Source organism: Balaenoptera acutorostrata, chromosome 6, assembly GCF_949987535.1.
Source record: "Balaenoptera acutorostrata chromosome 6, mBalAcu1.1, whole genome shotgun sequence".
Classification (NCBI taxonomy): domain Eukaryota; kingdom Metazoa; phylum Chordata; class Mammalia; order Artiodactyla; family Balaenopteridae; genus Balaenoptera; species Balaenoptera acutorostrata.
The window spans coordinates 116,229,360-116,237,238 of NC_080069.1; the positions used below are offsets into that span (position 1 = coordinate 116,229,360).

Here is a 7,879-nt window from a genome sequence, read left to right on the forward strand (position 1 = left end):
GAACGTGCATTATCTGTGCACCAAAAAATGTGATTTTAAAAAGTAACATCTATAATAATAATATTAAAATAGCCCAAAGTTTTAAGAATAGAGTTGGGTACCACAGCAGACCACGGGATCATTAAAAGAGCACACTCTGACCAAAGCCCAAGGACATCAAAGATTGGCTTCCTTACTAGTGCAGAAAACCCATGTGTGATATATTCTGCCTTCCAGAAAGGGCAAAGGTGGGTTCTGGGGGTGGGGCAGCCGGCTCCGGATGTGGCCCGTGGGTACCAGGCGCTCACAGGCATCAGTGGGTAATTACATCTCCTTTTAACGCATGCAAATTGTATCAGTATTATTTATATATTCAAAGCCACGGATGAATAATATATGCATTTATGCAGAGGTAATTGCCTTAGCCAGGTTCTTCCTGGGATTTTTATTGTCTCCCCAGATACTGAATATTCAGCTCCCCTCTCCGACCGAGGAGCCGGGGGGGTGGGGGGGGTGCAGGGATAATGTCCCAGGAAGGGGAGGAGCCCGAGCAGGGGAAGGAGACCCCGAATTGGTGGTGGTGGGCAGTGAGGGCTGGGGGCTAGGGCGCCGGACTTGCAACTCTAGCTGATTCCTCTGTGGCACATTTGGGGGCGGGGACACCGGGGCTCAGGTTCAGGGCTTGGCTCTGAATCCCTGAACCTGGCCCAAGGCTGACACTCAGCTTCTTTCTTTGGTACAAACTGTCAGTCCTGCACGTGCCTCAATTAAACCTGGACGTTCAGCCTCATCCATGTACCACATAAAAGGCCTCCACCTCCTTTGTCCCCCTGACAGCCTTATTTCTGAACCTCTAACCTTGACCCGGGCCTTTTTTCAACTTACTCTAGCCAGACTCCAGGCTTTGGCTGTGACTGTGGTGGGCTTCTGGTCTCTGTTGGGGCATCCTAGGTAAACACTGCCACCCCCCTCATCTTGTCCAGCCTTCTCTCTTTGGTGCAGTGGCCCACTCCCCATCTCTGGCCATTCCTTGAGGGGGTACGAGGGGAACAAGGAGGCATCTTTCTAGATGTCTTCATGCAGCAGTGGAAATCACAGATTGCAGTGGGTGAAGGACACAGCAGGGTGCCAGGATCCACAATTGGGGGAGCAGACCCCATGGAGGTGGGCATCACCCTTTGGCACCTTGTCTATGCATCTCAAGGCTTAAAAGGTGCCCCTTTGTGAGAATGAACTCAGGGGCAGCATCTGCACCCCCTGCTGCACCCCACACGTACCCCTGACCAGGAGGTGAACCCACAAGGGTATCCTATGTAGACTATTTTAAGAAAACTGACAGAGAAAGGAAGTTGAGAACTTTGATGGAAAGAGAAATGTGCTCAAGGGAAACATTTTTAAGACAGTACAGACTGGAGCATAATGTTTAATGCTGGGACACGTCAGTGAGCAGAGAGGGTGGATGGGGACACCAGGAAAGGAGGGATGTTTGTGGAATGAGGCCTCGAGAAGGCGAGATGGAATAGGGTCCAGGTCACAGGTGGAGGCACCACCCTGGCAGGAGGGATACAGGGAGGAGCAGGTAAGGGCGAGAGATCGTGCGGGTTTGATAGATGGAAGCTGGGGGGATCTGACCCGAGGGAGACAGGATGGATTCCTGGAGTGAGTGGAGGGGCGAGGGAGGAGGAGGCTTGAGGACATAGTTAAAAGTTGGACTAAGCACTGAGGGAGCGGGCGAGGAGTCCAACATTCTCTCTCGGACCCACTCTTACTGGGCTTTCACTCCGCCATGTCCCCAAAGCAGCTTTGTCAGGGTCGCCTGGGACCTCCATGTTGCCCAGTCCAAGGCCGGTTCTCCATCCTCTCAGACACTCTTGCCAGCATCTGACTGTCTTCACTTGGCTTCCAAGATGCTCTTGGTTCTTCTCTCTCTCTGGCCACTCCTCCTAGGTCTCCTTTGCTGATTCCTCCTCTTCTCACCCTAAAACATTTGCATGGTCCAGGTTCAGGACTCAGATACCTTCTCTAGGGACACTCATTCTTCAAGTGACCTTCTGGCCTTACAGCTTGAAATCCCACCACACGCATGATGCCCAGGATGCAGCCCAGTCCTGACCTCCCCCTGCACTCTGGGCTCATGTATCCGACCGTCAGCTCTACATGATTGCATATCGGGCACCACAAAACTAACATCCTCAACCACGGGCCTGACTTGGCCTCCCTGAACCCGCTCTTCCCCCGTCTCCCCGTGTGATACATGGCGACTTCATTGTACCAGTTGCTCAGGCTGAAACCCCTGGACTCATTCCTGACGCCTCCCTCTTTCTCTCCACCCACATGCAATCCACAAGGAAACTTGTCGGCAATACTTTCAAAATATACCCCGAACCGGACCACTTTTGACCACCTGCACGGCCTCCATCCTGGGGCGAGCGCACAGCATCTCTACCTGGATGATTGCAGTGGCTTCCTAACCTGTCTCTCTGCTTCCATTGGGCTCCTCCAGACAGTTCACTCAGCAGCCAGAGGCGTCCTTTCAAAACAAAGATCAGAAAATGCCACTTCTTGGCTCCATGCCCTCCTCCAGGGGCCCCACCGCAGAGTCGGGCCCCGGCCTGGAAAGCCCTGCGCGATCTGCTCCCCACGCCCCTCCCTGCCCACGTCGCTAACGTCGCCCCCGACACGGCTCCTTGCTCACTCTGTCCAGCCTCCCTGGCTGTCACTGCTTAGGGCTGGCCTGGGGCCCTGCTTCGGGTTGTGGGTGGCAGCTGTTGTAATTCAATCATCTTAAAACTCATTTGAGGGGATGTGGAAACCCACCTGCCAGCACCACATCAGGAGAGGCCCGGATACGGCCAACTGCACAGCCAGGTCACGCTCCCACCGGGCCAGCGTCTGCGCCACGATGCTCAGGCCGCGGAGGAGTGGAGCAGCCACTGGGGACGCTGCAGATGGCAGAGGGGTTGTCATTAGCCAGAGAGCAGCAGGGTCCAGGCCCTGGTGCGGGGAAAACGATGGGGGAGGGGCTGCCTCACCGGAGAGGGTGTATTTTTAAAATTTTTATCATAAAAAGTGGCAAACATTCAAAATTGCAAAGTATGATGAACACTGTACTGATCACCCAGTTTCGACAGTCATCAACTCATGACCAGTTTTGTTTCATCTACGTTACCATTCACGGCCCCTCAAATATTTTGAAGCAAATCCCAGACATAATAACATTTTAACTTTAAGTATCTTAATGACATACTGGGTTTCAATTTCATCCAGAGCTGCCCCCTTGGACTAGGCAATGACTCTTGTTTCTTTACTCCCAGAACCAGCGTGGGCTCTAAGCTTCAGGCTCTGGGCTCCAAGTCCAGGCACCAGGCTGGGTTTGGGGTTCTGGGCCCTTGGACACCCCAGCCTTCACCCTCTGGGCTGGGTTTCCAATAAAGGGCAATGTCTCATGTGGAATGCTAATCATTCAGGAAATGATGCTGGCAAAGAGGGCAGCTGAGGGTGACTGCTCATGGACGGGGACTTTCCAAATGCCACACCTGGAGCTTGGGCCAAACTAGCTGGGTAGGGCACAGAAGCCAGGGGTGGGGGGCCAGGTGGCCTCCTGAGACCCTTTCCGAAGTGACTTACAGAAAAACTCAGATCCCAGTCAAAATCCCAACAGGCTTTCTAGTAGAAACTGACAAATGGATTAGAAAATATTTATGGAAAAGCAAAGGAACTACAATAGTCAAAACAATCTTGTAAAAGGAAAAAAAGTTGGAGGATTTATTATACCTGATTTTAAAACTAACTATGAAGGTTTAGTAATCAAGACACTGAGATCTGGCAAAGGATAGATTAAATGGATCAACAGAACCAGAGTCCAGAAACAGACCCACACCTATAGAGTCAATTGATTTTTTTTTTTTTGACAAAGGCAGCAAGGCTATTCAGTGTGAATAGGAAAAGTCTTTTCAACAAATAGCGCTGAAACAACTGGACAAATGTATAGGGAAAAAACCCTCAACCCCTACCTCATATCACACACAAAGATTAATTCAAGATAGATCATAAAAGCTTACAACTATAAAGAAAATATAGGGAAAATACATTTACAACTTTAGGGTAGGCAAAGATTTATTAGAGAAGACAAAAAACATGAACTATAAAAGAAAAAGTTGATAAATTGGATATTATCAAAGTTAAAAATTTATCAAGAGACGCTGATAAGAAAATGAAAAGGCAAAGCAGACTGGGAGAAAATATTAACAATACATATGTCTAGCAGAGGACTTGTGTCCTTAATATATAAATGTCCTACAAATCAATAATTAAAACTAAATAAAACTGAGCAAAATATTTAAACACTTCACAAAAGAAAATATATAAATGGCCAATAATCACATGAAAATGTGATCAATAATAGCATTAGTGGGGCTTCCCTGGTGGCGCAGTGGTTGAGAATCTGCCTGCCAATAATGCAGGGGACACGGGTTCGAGCCCTGGTCTGGGAAGATCCCACATGCCGCGGAGCAACTGGGCCCGTGAGCCACAATTACTGAGCCTGCGCTTCTGGAGCCTGTGCTCCGCAACAAGAGAGGCCGCGATAGTGAGAGGCCCGCGCACCGCGATGAAGAGTGGCCCCCGCTTGCCACAACTAGAGAAAGCCCTCGCACAGAAATGAAGACCCAACACAGCCATAAATAAATAAACAAATACTTTAAAAAAAATAATAGCATTAGTCATAAGGAAATGCAAATTAAAATGACAATGAGATACTACTACACCCAACAGAACGGTGAAAATTAGAAAGACTGACAATATCAAGAGGTGGCAAGGATGTGGAGCAACCAGAAAACTCTAACCTTGCTGGAGAGAGTGTAAAATAGTATAACCTTTGGAGAACAGTTTGAAAGTTACTTAAAAAGGTAAACATACACTTATCATTCTACTTAGCAATTTCGCTCCTAAGTATTTACTCAAGAGAAATTAAAATGTATTTCTGCAAAAAGATTTGTGTACAGATGTTCAAAGAGGCTATTATTCATATAAGCCACTGGAAACAACCCCAATGATCAACAGGCGGAGCCACAAACTACGGTACAGTCAGTCATACAACAGAGTATTATTCAGCAATAAAAATGCACAAACTACCGATATAAACCACAAGAGTCCATACAATAGGATTCCACTGATACGAAGTTCAAGAAGAAATAAAGCTAATTTGTGGCAAAAGAAATCAGAACATCGGTTACCTTTGAAAGTAGAGGAAGGGAGCTGGCTGCAAAGGAGCAAGAAAATTTTTAAAATTTTACCGCGTAATGAAAGTGTTTTGTATCTTGATGCAGGTGGTGATTTCATGGGTATATACATTTATCAATATTCAAGGATTGTACGCTTAAGATCTGTGCACTGTATGTAATCGCCTCTTCCTCCCAAAAGCTGGGAAACTTTCAGAATATTCACTCCAACCTCTAGATTTAGAGGGATCCCCAAGACCCAGAGAAGGCAAGGGACCCGCCTAAGGTCACACAGCAAGGTGGGGCAGGAGGAAGAGCTAGAACCCAGCCTCCTCCCAATCTGTCCAACTGCTCTACCCTCAGAGGTCCCCGACCTGGGACCGAGAAGAGGGGAGGAAGACAGAAAGAAGGGATGGAGTAAAAGAGGAACACCCACCCCCACCCCCTACCTACCCCATCCCGCATGGCTATCCACAAAGCTGCGGACAGGCCTCTGCACGCTGGACTTGGGCATCTTGGGACCTTCCCCCTACCATTAAAGAGAATCGAAGGTGACTTCTAAGCCCAGACGGGGCCGAAGGGCGCTGGTCTCAGCCCTCCCCCTCCCCGGCATGGGCCGGAGGATGCGCCTGCGCAGTGTGGGCTGGGGAGGGGGGAGGCGCGTAAAGGCTAGAGTCGGGAGCACGGGGGTGGGGGGCACGAGGAGGAGGGGAATCCGTGATGGGGACAGGCGGCCAAGCTGGAGCCTCGGCGGACAGCTCGCCCCTAAATCACGCGGCCGCATGAATAATAAATAAGGACCGCTCGGATTCTTAATAGTAGTCGCATGTCTTATTAAACTAATATTTCACAAACTTTTATTCTCCCTGTGGTTGGAGGTCGGGAACAAAGCGCCGCCCCTCCCGGGCCTGCGGCGGGGACTGGGGACCTGGGGGCGGACCCGGCGGCAGGAGCTCAGCCCGCGCCCCCCAGAGGGCCTAGAGGGGACCCGTCCGTCTCTCGTTTGTTCATTGTTTCAGCACGCGTCCACAGGGTTCCTCCCCCAGCCGGGCCCTGCGCGCTGGGACACGGAGATTGGTGGCACCCTGTTCCTGCCCCGAGGGCCCCCCGGGGAACGGGATGGGGGAGACAGACCCCTAAACAAACCGGTTTCCTTGGGAGTGACCGGTGCAGGAAAAAGTGATGCATAAATGGCCGAGCTGCTCGGAGGAGGCGAGGCTGGGAAGGCTTCGCAGAAGGAGAGACCTTGTCTCTGAGTCCTCCTGCCTCCCTGGGGATGAGCATGGCAAGCCCTTCCAGGTAGAAGGGACTGGAGGCGTAGGGCACCCCAGGGTCAGCCGGACCTGGTGAAACCCACCTCAGCCACCAGCCACGTGACCTTAGGGCTGTTTCCTCGCTGTCACTGGTCCAGAGAAGACAAGGGACAGGCCGGGAGAGGAGCTCTCTGTGCAGGAAGGGTAGGGGGGCCGTGTGGGGGACCAAGAGGGCTCATCCAGGAGCAGAAAGGGCAAGGAACCTGCGGAACTGAGGCCCAGGGTAGGGGCCCAACTGTGTCCATCCCTTTCTCTCAGCCAAGTTCTGGACTCAAATCCTTGGCTCCACCCTCCATCTATAAAAGTAGAGTCATAGACTGTGTGTCCACAGTGTCCAACAACTCGCAGGGTTGTTGAGGGAACATTCTGAGATAAAATTACACAGTGGGAGCTTAATCAGTGTCTGTTCCCATCACTTCCCCTTGCAACACAGTCTTCTGGTGCATCCCTTCCACCCACCCACCCCCCACCCCCCACCCCAAGGCTCCAATGGATGGCCACTGGGTACCAGTCTAGGATGTCCCACCCCAATTGCACCACTGGCTGCAGCTCTCCCTTCTCTGGCCCCTCTGAGTGTGACTTCCTCAGCTCCATTGCTGCATCCTCCATGCCTCGCCACCTGATGCCAGGCTGTGCTGAGCTCCGGGGCTCTGGGCTGGGTGGAGACGAGGATCTCTGCCCTGAAGAGCTCCTGGTCGTCCCAGTCTTGTGGGGGAGGCACAGGGCACCGGCGATGCTGAGCAGGTACTGGTTCTGCCGGCATCTCGTTCCCTCTAGCAGCTCGGACCACCAGCCCTCCTCTGCCACATTTCTAGCCCAGACCGCTCTCCCGAGCATCAGACCCCGTCTCCAAGGGCCCCCCGGACATGACATCTCCCAGGCCCTTCAACGCAACAGGGTCAGCATTGAATTTCCCACCTGCCCCTTGGCCTTCAGTCTCAATCAAACTGCTTTCTCCTTATGGTGGGCAACATCACCCCTCCATCGATGGGATCAGATCGCGCGACTTCTCCCTCTCCCGCCCCCCAACCCCATCCACTCAGCTGAAATTCAGCCAGTCCTGCCTCTGAGCTGGCTCTCAAATCTTTCCTCTCCTTTCCACCTGCTCCCACTGCCCTGGCATTGGCCTCTCCTCTCTGTCACTTGGCCTATTTCCCCAGACCCTTCACAGGTCTTCCTGCGTCTGCTCTCCCCCAGCCTCATTCATCTTACATCCACCGTGAGATTAATCTGCCAACCACTCAGGTGTAACCGCAGACGGCTTCCATGGCTCTCCACTGCCCACTAAATAAAACTCAGGCTCGGTAACTTGACATTCAATGCCCTCCCCACCCACCAACAGCTGGTCCTGACCCTTTATTCTAAACA

At 51.7% G+C, this 7,879-nt stretch overlaps 1 long non-coding RNA gene across 3 annotated transcripts; it reads right to left on the reverse strand.

The window, feature by feature from the left end:
• Positions 1-1,396: 1,396 nt before the first annotated feature.
• On the reverse strand, positions 1,397-5,809 carry LOC103016873 (uncharacterized). 3 transcript variants are annotated; one of them, XR_452201.2, is made up of 4 exons: positions 5,732-5,809; positions 2,797-2,921; positions 2,452-2,509; positions 1,397-1,957 (listed from the first exon to the last, which is right to left on the reverse strand). It is a non-coding gene; the product is annotated as an uncharacterized LOC103016873 (long non-coding RNA). The 3 variants fall into 3 exon arrangements; XR_009008715.1 differs by having other exon boundaries at positions 5,652-5,799; XR_009008716.1 differs by having other exon boundaries at positions 2,426-2,509; positions 5,652-5,799.
• Between the last annotated feature and the right edge of the window lie 2,070 nt (positions 5,810-7,879).